This window comes from Notothenia coriiceps, unplaced genomic scaffold (genome assembly GCF_000735185.1).
Source record: "Notothenia coriiceps isolate Sejong01 unplaced genomic scaffold, NC01 NC01_scaffold00000339, whole genome shotgun sequence".
NCBI classification, from domain to species: domain Eukaryota; kingdom Metazoa; phylum Chordata; class Actinopteri; order Perciformes; family Nototheniidae; genus Notothenia; species Notothenia coriiceps.
Window position 1 is genome coordinate 375,090 of NW_011333040.1, and position 22,611 is coordinate 397,700.

Sequence of the window (22,611 nt, forward strand, 5' to 3'; positions counted from 1 at the left end):
CAGGAAGACTGGGTGTATATACATTCACTCCGCAGCTGCTTATAATCAGCTCATCACAGGCGTTCTCTTTAACCTATTACATTTCACCTCATTCTCCAGCAGCCAATCAACGAGCTGCAGCCAAACTATAAAATAGGTTCTCCTCTCTCCTGCAGTCAGCTATGATTTCTAGGTGTTCATGCACCTTATCATATGGCATGTGTCAATAAATGTTCAAACAAAATAGAATTCTCTCCTGATTGAAACATCATGTGTTGAAATAAACAACTGCAGTTCAAAATAAAAAGTGAATTGCCTAATATTTTTGTTGTGGAATCAATTCATTTCTTTCTTTAAAGGCAAAAACATGAAAAAGCTAAGAAAAAAAACTATTGATTACAATGTATTTGGAGCAACTTAATTTATAAATGGTTGTCAACTTAAAAACGTGTGTTCACAATGATGGTAATTAAGTACATACAACTTGAAATTCCTCTTAAATCATACGGTAAAAGAAGTTGGATCAACTTAATTTTTGGAGTAATCAACTTAAAAACTTGTATCCCGAATGAGGGTAATTAAGTACATACAACTTAAAATTCCTTTTAAATCATGTAGTAAAACTAATCGGAACAACTTAATCTTTTGAGTAATCAACTTCAAAGCTTATGTTTATGCTACCAATTATTAAGTAAGTGGTAATTAAAAACTCCTCTGATTGTAGAGGAAAAGCCTTCTCCCCTAACTCAAATAACTGTGTTGCTTTAAGACAATTTCATTAGAAGTTGTCATAACTCAATAAACATCGATGCAAACTGTTGCGTTGATTTTCTTTGTTGAGCCAAGGCATTTGTTTTTAGAGTGTACTTAAAGTGGAAGGCAGAAAATGTAGAAAATGTACTAAAATGTAAATAGAGCTGACTCTTTCAAAATGTTTCACTAGCTAAATACCTTACTGTGAATATGTTTAAAGTCATACAAATATAACCATCATTGACATTGGAACTGAACTGTGTGTACCCTCTCTATAAAAGCAACCCTGTATCTCAGTGTCGTATTTACTATTATGTTTAATCATGAGGTAGAACATGTTGAGTCGTGTTCATCATATACATTGTCTCTCTTCGAAAACATTAGAGCTAGCTGTTCCTTCCTACATTCACTACACTAAGCTAAGCTACGCTAACCGAGCCCCAGTTGCACGAACATGAGATTGATATTGATCTTCTCATCTCTCTCTTGAAATAAAAGTAATTGAACTATTTCTTCAAGATTGGATTTTCCTATTTAATCACTCTACAAAGTTGAATACGGGTTTATTGGAAATCACTTCAGAAATGGTCTTTTTTGTTTGATGGAGTTCCAAGAGAATATCTGTATTGTGTTTATGCTCTAATCTTGCTGTTAATGGAATACTGGGTTCTGCATAAACCCAGCATTATGAGCTTCTATGTTTTCTCAGTACCATGTTTAGTGCTGAGATATAACTGAGTCCCATTTAACAAGCTGAGACTCCCACCTTACCACAACCTGTTAGCTGTGTGTAGGGAATGACTCTCGCTGCCAGGGGCTCCCCATCACTTTTCCCATTTCCATCCATCAGGAGAAAAGGGGAACTTGAGCATAATCCTGAAGCCCATTGTGGCCTACTTAGTGGGAAAGGAACATGTTTCTCCGACTGGTCGTGCCTTTGTATGTGGGTCAGCTTCATTCAAATTCTCTTTCATTCCAGCTCTTCTTCCGAAACCGTGGCCCATCATTAGCCGTAATATAGGTCACCCCAGGCTTTGTGAGGCTCCAGCCCCATTTGCATTCTTGATTCAGATGTAGCAGTCGGAGTGACTCGAGGTAGGTAGGTGGGAAGCTAGGGGGGAAGGTGGCATCAGAAGTAAAGGCGAAGCTTTTATCACTTTTGATGAAAGGATGAGGTCAGTCTCGATACATGCTTAAAAGGATCAGGGTGTTTTCCCAGTTGTGGGAAGATGAAACTTCTATAGATGCAGGTGGTGGAAATGTACAGTCTCAGCTTTTCTTCAAGGGGTAAAGAAGGAGACACGATAATTTATTCTTTCATTTAGACTTACTGGTTCCATTTATAGGGACCCTATACCTGCATTCAAAACGGGTCAATCACCTTTATTTGAGTTTTTTTAATTGAGGAATTTGATGGTGCACTTGCTCTATGAACTCGCATGTACAAGACCAGGTGGTATTCAAGGTTTCCAGTTCTGTCAATAGTAAAACTGTTAAAAGCTGTAGTTTTTTCATAACCTCATAGAGTTATGGGACTGCATTATGAACAAATACAGCTAGTCTGGTGCTGCCTAAGTCATGAACTTTAATGTAAATGCCTATTATGTGCAAGACATGACTTTAAGCCCTCGACTGTTTACATATTTAAGCAATGAACTGAATTTGTGATCAATATTGAGCCATATTAAAAGAGCTTCCCATGTGACTTTAATCGTTACGCAGTTGTGTGTCATCACTGGGGGGTAAAAAGACATTTATCAAAGTCCTAAAGTCCTCAGCTGCTCATGCCTCCGTGTTTAGTATGCAAAGGCACCAGAGCCTATTGACAGTTTTTTTTTCCTCCTTAGCAAATTACATGTTTCCACCTTAATTGTTATTGGAGATGTTATCATGAAGCGGATGCAGCCCTCACTTCTGAACCTGCTAAAGCCTGACAGTGGTGTGAAGGGGGCATTGGAGGGGAGTTATGCAAAATAGGGCCTATGTATAATTAATGACCTCCACACACACACACACCACCCCTATCCTCTTTAGGATGGACAGCTGGCGCCAGGGTGTCTTTTTGACCTCTAAGGGCTGCGGTGTTAAATTGAGATACTGAGGGTGAGGAGGGAATGGGAATTGGTAAAGGGCAGATGCTGAAGAGAAGAGCCACACATACATGCACAGAACTACAGTGGGGCTAACGGCATATGAATCCAAATGTACACGTCTTTATTCCTGAAACTTGGCATTTTTAGACAATTGTTTCTTCCGAATTCTTTGTATAATTTACCACATTTGGTTCCCTCTTCGGTTAGACCACAGTTTTTTTAACGTGGTTTTGGTTAGATGCCCCAAATTGAAAGTTGAAGAGATTTTCACTTTTTGTTCTATGAAGAAAAAACGTCAATAAATACACCACTCATAAATGTAAAATACTTTATGTCATAAGAACAGCAGTTGTTAACAAGTGTCAACATCCAAACGCAAGTTCGCATTTAGCTTAGCAGTGGTGATCAGAGGCCTGTACTACGAATCCAGTTCAACATACTGGGTATGTTTGAGTTATCTGGCTTAACTAATCCAAAACAAACGCGATCTCGCTAAGCGGTCCTACGACGCTGGTTATCAACTCGGTAACTCAAGCCAGGGTTTCTCTGTCCGGCTGAGTCCGCGTTCACATGAAAGGGGCGGGGTTAGCAACATTTGACCAATTACAAACATGGGTAAGAGTACTGACAGCGCAGCGTCATACTTTCTGAATGTAAAAGTCAAATCTATAATATTAGACCAAAAAGTTAAACTTTAAACATCCATGACTTAAACACTTTATCCAGGATCAAAGCCACATAGCTGCACGTGCAAGGTGAATACAGCTGAAATAAAAAGTGTTTGAATGCGTACATTAACAGGTTTATGATATCACTGCCCCGTCTAAGACACGAGTACTTCTGCATACAGTATGTGACACTGAGTGTTGCACGGCCAGATACGGCTCAAGATGCTGACTCAGATAAGGAAATATATGATACATTATGATGTGATATGATGTGATATGAATGATAATGGGACACATCGACGTCTGCACTCACAGTGCCGCGGACTGTACTTAATGTTACTCTGATCCGGTTACTTATGTTTTGGCAGATATTTAAGTAAGCTTTCTTAACGCTAATGTTATAATAGTCAGATTGCTCTGAAGATGGGAGGTGATGTTCTATTCATTTTCACGTTTGCACAGTCAGTTGATTTTTGCCGGCCGTCTTTCCTGCAACTGCAGTTTAAACTGTATTTCCTTTATCCTGTAATATGACTTGATGTAATATGACTTGATAGCTTTAAACTCCGCACACCGAGCTCTGATTGGTCAGCAGGCGGTGCTTATCCTGGAACCAAACCTGCTCTGGAGCAGGTTTGCCGTTCAGCATAAGTTACCATGGAGATCTAGCCCGGTAAGAAGTGAACCAGCGCCGTAGGACCGGAAACCCAGAGTTTACCCTGAAGTTACCTCGCTAAGCGAAAATCCGGCTTCCTAGTACAGGCCTCTGAAGTCATGTGATGTTGTTTGTTTATAGCCTTCTCTAACAGGCTATAAACAAACAAGACTACGGTCACATGACTTCTGAACAATCATAAGTAGGTGTTTGCAGCAGAGCTTGTTTTCCGCAATTAGAGGGAGCCCTTACAATGCTAAAACAGAATATGAAAATATGTTATCACTGCACCACTATATTATCTCAAACCCCAGCCTGAAATAGTGCTTAGAAACAAAAACACAGTATGGCTGCAATTCGTTTTTGTGAAATTTGCACAAAAAAAGGATGAATTATAGTGAGCTGAGTAGACACCTCATTGTTAAAACTCTCAACCATTAATGCATACTCTAACAAGTTGCTACTACTGTTGTACTTAGATCATTCAACACAAAGTGAAGCAAAGTGATTGTTTACTATGGCAGCTCTACTGGAAAGCAGCACTTGTACCACATACTCTCCTCTGATCAACACTTCTCCACAACTACTTCAGTCTCTATGATGCATTTGGTGAGTTTTTCAGGCATCGTTATTTGACACAATGCTGTCTGTTGCACTAAAATAAGGAAGGTTCAGAGCCAGCCTCGTATCAGAAATGTACTTTACATGTCATTTCATTGACGCTTTTATCCAAAGCAACTACACACTTCCCTTCCGATAAAAATACCTACAACAGCAGTCTTGGTTTTGGTATCGTGCCCAATGACACCCCATTAAAAAAACGTCCAATGCTAGTCCTTTTTGGTTACATCCAAATGGTTGGAAATTCCAGTCAGTTGACATATGAATTACTCATTAATATTATGCACTTCAGCATAACAGCTCAACTACAGGATGGATGACATGCCAGGGGTGAGTTATTTATGACCTTTAGCAAGCATCTGCTTTAATTTAAAAAATAATGTATCTTTTTCCTCTATTATTTTAATTAAAATCCAGATGCCTAATCAGATTATGGCAATTATTTTGTTAAAGAGCGCCATCGTCATCATGTATTCTGGATAAGCCCAATTGCTGACCCAAAGTGTGTCACCTGTACAAGCAAATCACATTTTACTCATATTTCCATTCTTGCAAGGATTTTTTTAATATATAAGTACCACACTCGAATGCACACAGCTGACCTTTGCAAGCTCTCGTCACTTTACTGTACTCCCTATCTCTTCCATTAATTGATCCAAACAGGCTCGGATTATCTTGGCTCTTATGCAAAAAAGCCAGAGTCACTGCCAACTCTTTCAAGATAGCAGAAGGTGAGACAGGCAGAACTTTGGCTGAAACTCCTCCTGTGCCTCGAATCCTGACGGCAAATACGTTAATATACCCCCGCCCCACTGCCTCCCCCTCCTTCTTATCTCCACCCTGAGCCTCTTTTGATGTCCCAACTCTAATCAACTCGTCCGGGCCGACGGATGTGAGCTGACACGGGACAATCGGCAGAATCTAAATCGTTACATCTCCCCTGACATTACCGTGGCATTTTTGTCGTGGCAGAGGTAAGGAGAGGGAGAATCGGTTCATGGGGACCATAATTCTCTCCATCAGGAGGTGGGAGGGGGGTTGGCATATTCATATTAGTGTGGAATTAGGCCCTTTTTAGATGCAGGAAATCCAGTGTTGGCAAGGAAAGCTCTGGAGTCCATACGTGTCCTTATCAGCGACGGCGTAGGCCCTATTCATACCGACCGCTATCAGCATCATTCTTTTTGACATTTCAGATAAGCATCTTAACGGAAAGCTTCCAACTAGGCAGCGAGTGGAGTTGTCAAATAATGAAGGAATCCTACATGTTTACTACTAAAATATCAACCTTTTAAATAGGTGGCTGGATTTGACTGTTATCTGTGAACCCTCGTCCTACCGCTTCCTGTATCTACACGAGAGACAGGGGTCGCGGTGTGTGTGTTTGCGCTGGTGATTTACATCAACACATGCAGACTCCACTGTGTCTGTGTGTCTCCACTGTATCAGAACATGCCATATAACACCACACATTAATCCTATCCGCCTCTAATCTGCTAATATTTCCTGGAGAATGATCTGAGGACACTGTTTCATATGCAAATACACCAGAGAAACGGGGTAAACACACGCTCCCCGCTCGATTGTGACACTGGTGACTCGATGGTGACACTGTACCCAGTGTTGGTTGGACAGATTAAGCATCAGTTTCCTGTTTGAGTTGAGGTTGCGGCTGCGGATAAACACAAACAAATTATCCTTGGATTACGGATTAACATCTAATCACCGGTCAGCAAGGACAAAGGACTCATACTTTGGATTAGCAGTCTTTAAGAATAATATAAACAACAAAATGATCCACATGTGTACCTTAAGATTCATACAAACCTCTACAATCAGAAACACAAAGTACTTGACTCAAGCAATTGAATACAGAGGAACAATAATGGAAGTTCCTAGTTAAAATGTGTATTATCATTGGCTGCCTTCTTAGTTTGACAATTTTAAAACTGTGACAAGAATCTGTAATATAGAATTGTACCTCTGTTATCGACCACACTACATTCTACACGTAATTTATTTTATAAATACTGCTGCTGCTAATATTTCTCCCTGAAAGTGTACTTTGTAAACTGGAATACTTTTTAAATTGGAATAACTTTACATTTTTATTTTAAATATTATGTGCATGCCCTTTATCTAATACTGTTGTATTTATTTTTGTCTCTAGCTTTACTCTAACAACTTACTTTTCCCCTTTGCTGGAGATATAAAGAAATTCAGATTCTGAAAGTCAGTATATACAGAGGTCTTCAGGGGAACACTCGGTTCTTAGTAACTGACACTTGACCGATAGGACTTAAATTAGGCTAGGTCCTGGCCTGTCATGACCTAGTTCCTAGGTCGCCGATAATAACTATTTGTGTCAATAACAGCAGTAATGCAGATGTGAATGTGTGAGCATAATGTGGTGTGAGGTATTGTTTGTTGAAACCAAAGGTAAAGCCAAACCAGACACTCTGGAGCGGCGCTTTTATTCCCCAGAAAGCACAGAGACCAGTTGATCTAAATTTGACACTAATGTTCTGTGTAACCTTTTGGGAGAACAGTTACAAATGGGAAAATAGATACGTAAGTAATAGCATCCCAGAAGTCTAAGATAGAAGTTAGGCAATGGCCATCACATGAATCAACCTTCTATCATGGGTCAGCAAGGACAAAGGCCTCATACTTTGGATAAGCTTTCTTCAAGAAGTACCATTCTGTCATAATAGTCTTTATACAATGAAATGCTACACCTTTAAATGTGTTAAGATCAGAAATACAAAATGATTGATGTTACAAAGCAAGTAAACAAGAGGAACAAGAACAGAAAGTCAGTGGTCTTCAAGGGACCACTCAGTTCTTAATAACTGAGACTTGACCCAGGGCCTACATTTGGCTAGGTCTTCCTAATATTAGGACTGAACATCATTCAGTCTAATCAGGTCAGGTCATGGGCTGTTGTATATCAGGATGTCTCAGGATGATTTGAGTGGACTTACCATCAGATCTGGTTTGTTAATATGTAGACCTGAGAAGAGTTTGGCAGAACAGATGGTGGCGTACAAGGTGACTATATACTTGTATTGGCTTGTATTGTTCCTCTTCTGTTTCCTTGGTGAAGCCTTACAATAAACATGCAGCGTAAGACATCAGTTCAGAGTTATCATTATCAAAGAAGACACACAATAGGATCTTTAACTGTATAAACTAAAATAATTATATGTTTTGCATATGCAGTGGCTCAGTGAATCTTAACTGCATTCGCAATGTCCAGCTCGTCAACCTTCCTAAATGTTCCCACACCACGCCGCTTCCAGTAACTGCTAGAATCCACTTCAAGACACTGGTACTTGCGTACCATGCTGTAAATGGATCTGGCCCTTCTACATCCAGGCCATGGTTAAACCGTACACCCCAGCGCGTGCACTTCGCTCTGCATCAGCCAAACGGCTCGCTGCACCCGCACTGCGAGGGGGACCCAAGTTCCCATCAGCAAAAACACGTTGGTTTGCTATCCTGGCTCCAAAATGGTGGAATGAGCTCCCCATTGTAATCAGGACAGCAGAAAATGTACACATCTTCCGGTGTAGACTAAAAACTCCACTTCGAGCAATAAAATGAAAAAAAAAAATAATAATAAATAAATAAATAAATAAAAAGCACTCATATACTAACTAAGCACTTACATACTAACAAACAACTTATATACTAATAAAGGACTGGCTTATCTAAAGCTAGTTTAGTAGCACTTGAAATGTTTTAGCTCTATGAAACCTGATGTACTTATATGATTCTGTTTTCTTCTAGTTTGTATCTTCTTGGTCGAATGCACTTATTGTAAGTCGCTTTGGATAAAAGCGTCAGCTAAATGCAATGTAATGTAATGTAAAGGGAAATTAAAATGGAAATGTGTCTTCTCCTAGATTACAGTCACAGCTTTGAACATGCGGTTAGCGTTGGAAATTAGACAAAACAGAAACGGAAAGGCTTGGAAAAAAATAAGTAGGATTAGATTATTGAGTTAACAGTTGTTAATTAAAATTAGTGAAAGTTGACCTTTAGTTTGCTCCTAGGTGAGTTTACCCACTCAGACGGATTAGGGTTAAAACTAGTACTTCATTCGAACAGCTCATTTGACTAGAAGCACATCCCAGGACAGAATACATTTCCTTTAAAACATAATGGACAATGCAATCTTTCTGTATGGGAACTTTTAAGGAGAGCAGGCTAGAAGGCATTTGTGTTAAGTGTCTATTTTCTTTCAAATCAATAGTAGAACTTTAATAAAGTGCAGAAAACGGAAAAGAACATCAGCAGAAAGTCAGAACAAGAATATGTCACAATACCAATGACAGAACCAAAGATGTTGACAACATTAATAATAATCAAATAAAATGAAAAGCAGTCAGAGTGACACTTTCAAGGCGCATCAAGTGCGATTTGCATTCTCTGTGAATGACAAAACAGGTTTTGAATGAAGGAACGACAAACAGTGGCGTGCCAAGGTAAAGTGCATTTATTCTGTTGAAGCAGAGAGAGAAAGAGGAAGAAGAGTGACTGAAGGAGAATGTCACTAATAAGACAGAAATAATCAACAGCAGCGCTTGAAGAAAGCCGACACACATGCACGTTCATATGTTAGAGGGCTGTGGCCAGTCAGCCACATAATAGAACAATCACTCTGTCACTCATCTCCTGCTATTCTTGTGGCTGGTACATTTAAATATTACAAAACAAATCCTGTTTTATCCTCTTTTGTCCTTTTTATCCTCCTGTCATTTTCGTCTTCCTCCTCTGTCCTGCTCTTTGTTTCCTCAGTTCCTCTTTCAGATCTGTCCTTGGTCACCGTCTATCTATTATTCCTTCATCATGATGCATTGTATGTCAATGGCAACCAACTGTTTAATGCGTCCTCCTCACTCCCAAGCACATTCAAGCAGGAATCTGCTTTGATATGTCAGGATAAATGGCGCGGCAGTGATGAAACAGATCAACGGATGTGTGTTTGTGAAATTATTTTGGTACATATGAGCAGCTTTTTTGGATACAAGGGTGCTTAAACTTTCAGGCATGTCAGAAAACATGTCAGTTTCAGATTTTTCAAAAAGTATATATAAATACCAATTGAAGTAGGGGTGGGTACACTTTCTGGATGGACACAGATGTGGCTCAGCTTGTATCGATATGCAAAGACAGTCTTTCCATTGTATGTCAAGAGACCTTAACCCTATTTAAGTCAAATAAAACCAATGTAAACTAAAACTGAACATTTAAATCAAGTGCTAACTTATTTAAAAAAAAAAGAAAACAGCAGTATACATCATTGTTATTTTTGCAAGCAAGTTGATTGAAACATTAAAAAAAAAATTAAGACGCAGTTTTAGTTTAAGTCACCACCAAGTGTTAGCATTTTTTTTCTAACTTAACTACTTTATCTAAATGGTTTACTGACAGTTGTTCCATTTTGAATTAAATACAATAAAAACAAATAAAACAAACAAAGGAAGTTAAAGTAGTGACATTTGCAACAAAGAGATAACATAGAATATAAAGATATTTATATGGCTGTCCAGGTTATTTGCCATAATACAGGAATATGCTTATTTTGCATTTTACAAGATAAAGGAGGCGTGTGGCGCAGTGAATTGTGCGTTGGTGTTCGGAACAGGTTCAAAACCCACTGCAGTCAGCATGTCGTTGTGTCCCTGGGCAAGACACTTCACCCCAAATTGCTCCTGTGGGGATTGTCCACAGTATTGAGTATGTAAGTTTCTTTGGATAAAAGCTTCTAAAAAGTGACATGTAATGTAATGTAAAAAGCGTCACCTTAAAGGTGGGGTAGGTCATTTTGGAGAAACCAGCTCGAGTGCGCTAGAATTTGAAAATACACAACCGGAAAAAATCTGCCACTTCCTTACAGAGCCCACCCTCCAACACACACAAACGCGCACATGACCAATGAGGGCACGAGATAAGTTTGTGAACAGATGGAAGGCTGACAGGCAGGTAGGCCATCCAGTTATTTTAGCCAGGCCGGCTCAGATGATTGGTCGTGCTTTTTACAGTACTACGGCTTCCACTGATTAAATCTTTTTATGGATTTTTTGTCAAAGCACTTAAGATATTCATTGCTATCGGGATGTTAAGAGCATTCCATGGAGTATAACAAAAAGTGTATCTCGAGCTGGTTTCTCAAACTTACCTACCCCTCCTTTAACCAACACTTTAAAAAAAAAAAAGTAGCTTACTGAGTGATTGAACAATACGAGGTCATCAAGGTCCAAATTTGTATTACAGAGTATGAAAAGTGATAGTTTAATCCACATTTCAAATAAATAAAATAAAAAACACACTGGTGTTTGATTCGGAACACACTGTATATTGTTTTAAAGAATATATCAATCTAGCTCATTCAGCTCAGTTGAGTTGGGTCCCATGTCCCCAGGGGCTTGGTTCCAATACGGAGGACCTGGGTTTGAATCTGGCTCAAGATCATTTGCCACATGTCATCCCCTGTTATCTTTCAAAAAAGAAAACCACAAAGGCACTTTTTTTGTCTTCCAAGCTGCCATCACTTTTTTTTCTATCACCTCCTGAGTCATTGAAAATATATAGGAATTAAGTTGAAATGTTATGTGCCTATGTTGTTCTTTTTTATCGTTTTTTTAACGAAGTATCGTCAAATTCCAACCTTCATCGTGGGAAAAAAGGTCATTGACAAATAAATATACACGAAAAAGAGCACCACACTCAGCGCCACCCAACCAGGTAAAAGAAAAAAAAAAACTTTTGTTTTATGCATTCCTGTATTCTCTCCCCAAGCGTTCCTCTTCACTCTGGTGGCATATTTTCAATCATTATTAGAATGCCGGCAGCTCAAGGCTTGCAGGCTTTAACCCCTGGTATGTTTTGTGTGTGATAAAAGGCGAAAGCACTATCAATCTTTATTGTCTGGCCCGCACACTGTAATTGCATTCAATAGTCCACTGATTCTCTTGTCTGCACTAATGTCGGGGAGCAGAGAGGAGCCAGATGCTCTGACTGCATCACACACACACACACACACACACACACACACACACACACACACACACACACACACACACACACACACACACACACACACACACACACACACACACACACACACACACACACACACACACACACACACACACACACACACACACACACACACACACACACACACACACACACACACGCACACACGCACACGCACACGCAGCGCTTGGTGGCTCCTTCTTGATAAATTGTTGACAGTATGGATTGTGAGCAGCTGTGCTTCCAGAGTGTATATAGAAGAAGATTCATCCTCCAGTTTCATATTGTTTACGTCTATGTACAGTATATGTATGTGTGTGTGCTGGTGATGTCACTGCTAGGCCAGGTCATGTATTATTCAAATTTAAGCAAGAAGGGAAGAGAGGAGCAGGGGGGGCTGGAAGAGTGCCAAACACTCGATTGGATCTCAATGAATAGTAAAGAGGCAGATGAAGGGGAAGGAGGTGGGGGGAAGAAAGGAGAAAAAAAGACATATATGGCAGTAGAAGGACTTATTTGGATAGCCTCTTGTAATACTTCACCGACATTCTAATAAAAAACAACTGCCGCCTTTTTTTCTCCTGTTATTCTACATAAGCCGCCGGAGTTTACCCGGGTATAAAGTGAGCTTTGTTAGTGCATATGTCCGCGCGACACGTGCATGCGCGGGCACTTTTGATTCCATATTACCAATCCTCCCTTTGGAGTCAGGTGGCGGCGCATATTGCGGAGGCTCACACTGACCGGCCTCGATAAGACGAACACGGCGAGCTCCAGGTAATAGATTTGGGGGCTTGTTGTCATATCAACACAAAGCCTCCAACCCCGAGGATCAAGCCAGACGAAAAGCTGGCCTTTGATATTGGTTATGCCAAAACCACTACTATGTTATTTTGTTGGATTCCGAATGACATGCTGTATATTTATTTAGTTTTCTCTGCTCAGTTGGAACTTGTGTAAGGCAATGCATGGCTTCATGTTCGGTTTGTTTTTTGCATGGGGCTAATTAATACTTTCTCTGGTACTGTTTTTGTTGCACTTTTAAGTGGGCCAAGGCTAACAGGCTAACTAGCATTGAATCCCAGCTGATTTGGATGTAAGCGTTCTGTCCTCTGTGCTACAATCATATATTAAAGGTTGATTATTTTTTGGCCGGCGAGGCAAACAGTCTTGGCACAGATATGCTTGTTTTGAGCTTTTAGTTCAAATTAGGTTCATTCACTGCCATGTCCACTTCATAACGTCATTTTTTGCCATTCTTTGTGTGTGCATACATTTGCATGTTACATCCATGCATTCGCAAATTCACTCAGAGCCAGTGGGGCATTCCACTTCCACACCACATACAGTAATACATTGCTGAATATCAAAGGAAATTACCCTTCACCTTGGTGCATGGATCTTAGCGAGTTCCTTAACCAGAGGAATGGGCTTTGAACCAGGCAGATTCCCCCAGGGTCTGTATCCAGGCCCCTCCCTGGAACGCCGCGGCGGATAAGGGCCGTAATTCCCACTTTTAGGTTTCCATTAATCTGATCCTGACACAGGGGAGACGGGCTGCTTTGCATATCGCCTTCCCAAGATGGAGGGCTATTTACATGATCGCCTCCAGATTGAATATGATCAGTGGCCCACCTCCTCCGCCGTCCTCCTGCAACTGAGACGAAAAAAAATGCAGATTTTCTTCTTTTTTTCAGCGAGTATTTGCTGCATTATCATGGATGAAATATTATTCACTGAGGTATATTCGCCATAGCGCTTGGATACGTCTCAAGTTAGACTTGATGGATACGTGTTGCGGATATTACAGCGCTGTGCTTGATTCCCTTGACGAAGGCCAAATTTATTTTATGAATGTGACAGCGGAGATGGATAGATTGACCCATTTATCATCGCTCACTGATAGTGCTAATGTGGAGAAAACTCCCCCCTCCTTCTTACTTCTCGACAAATGTGAGGAACACCAGTGCTCCGTTCGAGTCCACGAAGGCAAACCCCCCCATGTAAATGTATCTGTAATGAAGGCTGCGTACAGGAGGTGCATTATTCTCTTTCTGCTACATTTATTTCTGAATATCAAATGAATATGATAAATGTGGAGCGAGGGGGCGGCAGCAGGGGAAGCAAAGTAAGCTGAGGATATGAGATGAGTGATATTGTTATTACACCACCGACGATGAGCAGCAGAAGTTGAGACACTGTGAGACTGCAGCGTAGGGGGTGAAAACACACACACACACACACACACACACACACACACACACACACACACACACACACACACACACACACACACACACACACACACACACACACACAGTACCCTTGTCCGTCCATCATTATCTATCCCTTGAAGTACCTCCATTGTTTTTTTTCAGTACGTCAAGCCGAGACACAATCCCACACTCGTGTGAGTCCCAGTTGCGAGCTGATACGCGGCGAGAGGACAACAATGGGACGTGGAAAAAAATAGAATGCCGCTGAACAAACACCACCGCTGTTTAGTGTGATGAAAGAGCAAATCCTCACTCAAACGTTGCCGGTGAAATATTGGTGACAGGGCTGAGCAAATGTGCATGCTCTCGACTTCAAAGTACTCTTGGCAGGGACACTAGTAGTAATCAAACCGGGGGTGTAACTCGTTCTGTGTTCGAGACAATAGGTTGAAAAGTATTTTTTACCTCCGTATGCAGATCGTACGACATGTGAAACTCCGTCCAACTCGATAATCACCCATGAAGAATTTGTGCTTGGTGCCAATTGTCACTTCTGCAGACACTTCATGTAAACAGTGTGATAGAAACACGTTGCACGTCGTCCCCAGTCACTTTGTCTCAGGCTGTTTTCGGCTACGGGGGAAAACATTCCCCTAAGTGTGTTTCATGCTTTTAATTGACACCATTGCATGTTAATTCGGAGCATGTCACGGATGTGTCACAGCAGTAAGCCGCCAGTGTCCGACCTCATGTAATGTCGAATTACATTCCTGCCGCTCATCGGCGTGACAATAGATAAGCTTCTCCTAGGCAACGTCAAGCGGTTCAAAAAGTCATGTGTAGCTCAGGTGTGTTTCATTTTCTAACTTGCTGTCCTTTAGTTATGATTCGGCCAATAACAAAGGCTGCATAATGTTTTTAAATAGATTTCTCTGTGTCTGATCACTCTATCTCTTAGTCTAATTCTTCATCTCTTAGACTACATCATGTATTGCAGTCGGCATGTCTCAGACCTTGAAATAATTATTATGTTGAGCACTTTTCATACATAGGATGCAGCTCAAAGTTCTTTAACAATATGGCACACAACCTCAAGTTTAAAAATAAAAATAAATCAATTCAGCTTAAATTCTCAAAATCTCAAGCATGCAGCATATGAATATGATATATATAAAGAAGATACAAGGAGATACAACGGGGGGTTACGTATTGTAACCCTAGTTATATAAGCACAGGCTCCGCCCTCTACTGGACTCTATGGGTACTACTCTCAACCATGCTATGCGAGCATTCACCTATTGAGTTGCATAAACGTAGCCAGCCAATCGGGCCGAGCCTACCTGAATGCGCGCACAGGCCCACAGTATATAAGGCGGCTACGTCTCCTGACTGTCATCCTACACCCTCTTCAGCGAGCGGCATGGGAAAGACAGGGCCCCTAGGTAGAGGGCTCCGCCTGTGCTTATATAACTAGGGTTACGATACATAACTCCCCGTTATATCTCACACAAAAGCGTAGCTTCTCTCGTGGTGCTCGCTGCAAAAGTAGAGCAATGTTCTACTTTTGCCGCCTCGACGGAGGCGTCAGCCAATCGAATCATATGCCAGTACAAGCTCTAGCCAATCAAACCGCGTGTTTGTGTGTCTGGGGCGGGAGATTCATGTGATTGGTTGTTGGTCGAGTTTCAGCCGGCAAGCGACAACGCACGCCGCCGTGTGTAGGAGCCGTAACTGTAAAGCCCTTGACCTGAACGAACTCCTTAGGTTATTGGGAACAAAGGAGGGGTTCGGTCTGAGTGTCGCCCCGCTACGGTCACCCCGAATCAAAAGGCAACCCGGGTGCGCCGACAGAGCGGTCAGCTCGCACACTCTCTTGGCCGAATTAAGGCAGGCAGCAAAGCTGTTTTCAATGATAGTGCCTTCAGGGAGGAGAGCTCCAGAGGCTCAAATGGTTCTGTGACCAGAGCCTCGAGCACCAACGGCAGATCCCATTGTGGGGTGGAGACATGCACCACTGGGCGCTGTCTCCTGACCCCCTGCAAAAATGCGCCGTAAGCGGTTGACTAAAGGCTGACCTGCCGCCAAATCCAAATGGTCACCAGACGTCGTTTGTGCCTCTTGGGATCTAAACGAAGGCCGGCAAACCACCTCTGCAGGCGATGCATATGGAGTAACCGATCCCAAGAGGCACAAACGACGTCTGGTGACCATTTGGATTTGGCGGCANTAGGCTGGCCACAATAAAAGGCCACTCTGAAACGTGGATTTTTGCTTTATTGGGGGGGTCTGGGGGGTCCGAAAACCAGTCAGTTAGGGTTAGGGTTAGGGTTAGGGTAATGTTGTGAATCGAGTGGCCTGTGTTTGTCGTCCATAACATAACCCCACCACCACCATGGGCCTTTTCCGTCCTTCCCTTCATCCAGGGTCCACTTTTATTTGCAATGAAGAACATATCACCTGTTGGAAATTATTTTCTGAGCTTTTTTCACTCGCTCCATCATTCAAATCCTCTTCATAAGGAGGCTCCTCCGTGTCTCCATCACTGTTCACACTATCTATCTTGAGGTTGGAAAGCATTTCTTCAACCTGTGTTTCGGTCTGATGTTTATGACTTTGTTGACTCTGATGTCTTGGAGCTGGTCTCCTCTGTTGTTTCTTCCCTGCTCCTCACTCTCTGTGTGCTTTTCCCATTGCACTGTTGATGTTTTTTTTTTTTAATCATGATGAATGTGAAGTTTGATGAGCATCTTCTCTTTTTGTTCCACTGCAAGGTGGGAGGTTACTACAACAGGCCAGCCAGAGCTGAATCCATTGCCCTGTCCACCGGCCCCAGTATGAACACTTGTCTCTGACTGTCCAGGTGAAACATGTGCTTTGTTGAAGGATGTGCCTGTATCCTCATCTTCAATGTGAAGGGCTGACAGTTGCTTCTGGTGACACACACCGCACTTCAAATATCTCCAATAGTCTTTGATTATGTGACCAGCAGGGCAAACAAAACTACATCCATCCACCTTTATGAAATTTGTTTCCTCATTTTCTATTTCATATTGAAGCTTGCACATGTATCCTGTGAGTGATGGTTGTGTTGGAGAGAAAAACAGTTGTAGTTTGGGGCAGAAGGAAACTTTATCTTTTCAGATTTCTTTTTGTTACCATTTTCCACAGATCCTTCCGATCCACGCCTCAAGTGGATTTTCAGTATGTCAATTTTGGCATTGAGTGCAGACAAGTTTTGTCTTTTCTTTTCTAAGCTCCTCCTCTTGGGCTTCCAATGCATGCTTCCTCTTCAATGCAGCCATGCGTTCTTTAAGGACTGCTAAATCAGCTTCAGCTTTGATTATTGCAGATGATCTGTATGATAATCTGAATACTTTCTGTGGTCTGGAATTATTGTCCTTTAAACATAACATGTGTGGTGCAATGTCCTTAGGATTTACCTCGTCAGAAGATCCACTTCTGTCCTGTGATGTATCGTCTTGCATAATTTTTCTTTGATTGACGTTATTTAAATATCCAAATAAATTATTTTAATCCACAGGAGGAAACGCTGATGCATGCGCATGCCTGCGCATCAGAGTGCGTAATCACTGTGTGGATCTGTTCCCACGGTCCGACTATTCTTTAAACTTGTCCCACTGTTCATTCATATGCGGCGAAACAATTACTCCAGCACTCCAATAGTGAGCGCTTACAACTGTGGTTCTTGAGGTCATAGTAGATAGCTTGAGCTTGACTTGTTGTTTACTTGCTTCCAAAGCCTCAGCTACTTCACTTAGCACAAATGTTGTGTCACTTTGAGAATCCAACAGAGCGTATACAAGGTTTTCTTCTGCTGGTTGACATGTGGATGAAAGCCAGACTGGAATTATAGCAGCCGTTTGCGTGTTACCTTCACCAAGTATACTCTGTTGGAAGTAGCCGCTGTGGTTCTTTCTTCTTGTTGTGTTGGTTGAAGTCTTTCTTTGTATCTTTCTTGATTTGTACGCTCTTCATGCAGATAGGTAGGATGTTGCGTCTTGCACACATCACATACACTCCTACTGTGGCAGCTCCTTGACTGATGGCCAGTCTGGGGACATCCAAAGCATAGCTTCTGAGCTTGAATACTTGATTCTGTCTGGAACAGCTTGCTCCATGAACTTCCTGCAATTGTGCAAGGAATGCCAATTCTTCTTACAGAGAATACATGTTAAGACGGTGTTTTCGTCTGAACTTGTGGTCAGTGTCTTTGCTGCAAAGCTTTGTTGTCTTTGAGATTTGGTGTTTTCAGCTTCACCTTGCTTCAGTGATTGCAATGATGTGACAGGGTTACAGGCAATCTTTGCTTCTCTTGTCAAAAACTGTACAAATTGGCTGAAGGAGGGAAATTGTTTACTGTCTTCTTGGACTTCAGTAACCTTCCGATTCCAGCTTGCAGTTAGCCAATCTGGTAACTTTGAAAGTATTTGCCTGTTTTCATTAGTCATTCAAGATTTCTAATGCCTTGATGTGGACCATGGCAGCCTCGCAACTACGGAGAAAGTCTGCAAAATCTCTGAGCTCAAAGCTGTCCTTAGCTCCTATCTTGGGCCATGATTGAAGCTTGTCTCTATAGGCTTTTGAAATTGTAAATGGATTCCCATATCTCTCCTCCAAAATCTCCCATGCTGCAACATAGGCAGATTTGGTTCCGAGCAGGAAATAACCATCAAGTGCTTTCTTAGCTTGTCCACTAACATATCTCCTTAAATAGTATATATTTTCTTTGTCTTGGATGTTTTTCTGGTCAATCAGTATTTCAAACGAAAGTTTCCAGTCATTGTATTTCAATGCATCCCCACTGAATACTGAAGGTTCAGGAACTGGAATTATGTTGGCAATTAAGGCACCAGCTAGCACCTTAACAAGCTCTGCTGTACTTTCACTTGAGGAAGTAGTGACAACCTGTCGTTGAGAACTTGTGGGAGCAGGCACTGGGTTACTTACCAAATCCCTCTCTAGCACGTCTTTCCATTCTTCTTTAATGGACTCTTCTTGGTCATACACTTGCATTCTTGCTCGTGCTGCATTGAAACCTTTTACTGCTTCCAAATGCTGTATTTTTCTCCGTTTGTCATCCAGAGTCTGTTGTAGAGCTACATGCTCTTCTTCTAGACAAGCTTTAATTTTAGCTTCCTCTTCCTCTCTTTCTGAACGATGTCTTAACTCTTCTGCTTCTCTTTCTGAACGACGTCTTAACTCTTCCGCTTCTCTTTCTAAACAATGCCTCATGGCTGCAGTCTCTTGATCAGCTATCTTTCTTTTAGCTTCTGCCTCCAGGCGCTGAATCTCCAAATGTTCTGTTTCTTGTTCTTGTAACACTTTCAGAATAGCTTGGCTTGCAGCAGCCTCAGCAGCAGCTTCTTGTCGTTTCACAGAAGACTGGTTCGATTGCTTGGAGTTGCTTTTCGAAGAAGAAGTGTAGGTGCTTGAGTTAAAGAGAGAACCTGCTTCAGGCCAATCTTTATTTTCTCCTTCTGGAACCTTTCCATCCAGGAGACTTGAGGCTCTGATGATGACAAACTTAGAAATCTCTGCACACAGATCCACTCTTCGACGTGTATCCTGGGGGGTGTACTACGAAGCTGGTTCAACCTAACCTGGATATGTTTGAGTTAGCCGGTTGGCCTAATCCAAAACATACGCGCTCTCGTTAAACGGTACTACGACGCGGGTTATCAAGTGGATCGCTCAAGCCAGCCGTGTCCTATCTAGTTAGGTGCGCGTTCACATGAAAGGGGTGGTATTTGGAGCATTCGACCAATCACAAACATGGAAAAGCGTACTGACAGCGCAGCATCATACTTCCTGAATGAAAAGTCAACTATATAATTAGACACATATGAAGACGTTAAACTTTAAACATCCATGACTTAAACACTTGATCCAGGATCAGAAGCAAACATAGCTGCACCGCAAGTGAATAGCAGCTGGTAACCAAGAAAAGTGTTTGAATGCGTACATTAACAGGTTTATGAATATCAACTGCCCCGTCTAATATTCAAGACCAGAGTGGATCTGACTTTAACTTACATTTGTCCTCCGAGTGTTTCGTCAACGTTAAGTGTGGTTGCCTTAAAATAATACTTCTCATACCAGTGAATGTGGACACTGTGATGCACGGCCAGATACGGCTCAGCTGACTCAGATAGGCAGAATATACTGATACATTATGATGTGACTACTGCCGCGGACTGTTAAATGTAAGTGTTACTCTGATTCCGGTTACTTATGTTGTGGGCAGCATATTTAAGTAAGCTTTCTAAACGCTAATGTTATAATAGTCAGATTGCTCTGAAAGATGGGAGGTGATATTCATTAAAGTGTTCTACGTTCACACAGTCGGTGAATTTGCCGGCCGTGCTTTCCTCCAACGCAGCTTTTCTGTATTTCCTTTCCTCTGTGATATGACTTGATCGCTTTAACTCACACTGAGCTCTGATTGGTCAGCAGCAGTGCTTTCACTGAGTGAGCTCTTACGGCCGCCGTCTACACTCCACCTAACAGGGCATCGAAAATGCTATCAACTGCTTCGCCCCATTCACGTTGATAGGCCCGCGTGACGTAGAAGATTTTTAATCTTCGCCGAACTGCCATTGTGGGGGCATGGGAATGCGCGGAGTCTTGCAAGCATCACACAGGATGCTATTCGGCATCAAAAAGTTTGAAGCATGTTCAACTTTTGAGGCTCGTGCTTGGCAATCGCAGCCCAATCAAATCCCGTCTTATGCACCAATCCCGCCATGCAAGTGCAGCCATCGAAACGCGTGCAAGTCTGGGAGAGGCCAGACGCAGTTCATTTCCTCATATTCCAAACGAGATATTCTGGTAGGCAAATCACCCCGTTCTTACGCACCAAACTATTTACCGGGATACAAACCGGAGGAACCCAGGCATCGGAGGCGAGGTGGCAAGAGACAGTGGGTGAAACTGGTAGGTTTTTTCGCCTGTTTGAGAGTTTATGATCCAGTTTTATTCGTTTTAAACATTGCTATTGCTGTTGTACTGTTCGGGAGCCCGGGAGGATCATGTGATTGGTTGTTGTCGCCGTTGCCCTCGCAACAAAAATCGGCAAGCTTCAGACACAGCCCAGTTCAGATTTTTTGATGCCTGTAGTGTAGACCGGCGCCGTTTAGCCCTGCAACCTAAACCTGCTCCACCAGCCGGGTTAGCCGCACAGCGCTAAGTTTACCATTGGGAGATCTAGCCCTGCTAAAAAGAGACCAGCTTCGGTAGGACCCGGAAACCCCGAGTTTTCCCTGAAAGTTCAGCCGGCTAAGCGAAAAGTCCTGCTTCGTTAGTATAGCCCTGGTCTGGAGTTGAGATTGTACGCAGATCCTCATAAACTGTCGGTACATCTTCTGACAAACTTGTGACACTTCATGAATAGTGTCATTAAGCAATCTTCAGATAAAGACTCTGTTGTTTGAGATAAATGCCCCCGCTTAGCCGGTTTTCACGGTTGTGTTCTCCTTTTCTCATAATTGTACGTTTTCATTCTGACGTCCCTTCTTGCCAGATTTCTCTACCCCTTTTCGTAGGATTTCTAGTTATTTGACCCTCTCTCTTCAAGCCTGCTGTGCCTTCAGGTTCATCCACAGCTCCGCGTTCTTGGGACTCTGCACTTTCCCTAACCTGAATTGTAGGCTCACTAGACTTAGACATTAGTAATCACTACTTTAAAGTGACTCACTTTTATAAACAGCAAAATGCAGTTAAACCTTTTAATGAACTTTCAACACTTACTCAAATGTAAGTGGGACTTAAATGTACCCTATAAGACTTAAACTTGTTTCAATAGAGGTAGAAATGAACTTAAAATAGAAAATGTGCAAAAAACAGCTTAATTGAACTTTAAACCTTTCAAAAATATACTCAAAGATAAGACTTCAGAACTTCAACGAAATAACTTTCACTTATTATTCCCAAAAACACATTTTGAATTAGAAATAAAAACACGTATTTTCCGTTTAACTTTATGCCTTAATTAACAAGCCTTAATAAAATGACATGAGCAAATATGTCAAAACGCTAACCACACACACTACTATAGTTGGCACTCACAGTAATAACAGTTTAGCAAACCTTTACAGAAGCCCTCTACTCAGATCACTCTTGATTTCTTAGTGTCCAAGTTCTTTATGGCTCTGTCTTGAAGCGTTGCTCTTTTAAAAACTGCGCGCGTCGTCCACTTCTGTGTGTGCATGCGTAGTTTCTCCTCCGTCGGCCATTTGAAGACAGCCTCGTGCTCAGTCCATGATCCTCTGAAGTTGCCGCTTCGTCAATTAACGGCCCGTCCACACAGCGGCGTGCGTTGACGCTTGGCGGTGGGCGTATCTGAAGCTTGGGGATTTTTTGCGAGCAACGCGACCAACAACCAATCAAATGAATCTCCCGCCCCCGACATACAAAGCAATAGCAATGTTAAAACGAAGTAAACTGGATATAAAATCCCCAAACAGGTGAAAACCTACCAGTTTCACCCACTGTCTCTGCCACCTCCCTCCATGCCTGGCTCCTCCGGTTTGTATCCCGGTAGATGAACAGAGACTGATCAA

General features: G+C 41.9%; 1 long non-coding RNA gene across 1 annotated transcript in view; it reads right to left on the bottom strand.

Annotated features, from left to right (window-relative positions):
- Nucleotides 1-15,914, bottom strand: part of LOC104941945 (uncharacterized) — a 23,088-nt gene extending 7,174 nt beyond the window's left edge. Inside the window, exons 1-3 of the long non-coding RNA XR_797954.1 lie at nucleotides 15,809-15,914; nucleotides 14,014-14,022; nucleotides 4,254-4,257 (exon numbers count right to left, since the gene is read on the bottom strand). This is a non-coding gene — a long non-coding RNA (uncharacterized lncRNA). The remainder of the gene's footprint in view (nucleotides 1-4,253; nucleotides 4,258-14,013; nucleotides 14,023-15,808) is intronic.
- Between the last annotated feature and the right edge of the window lie 6,697 nt (nucleotides 15,915-22,611).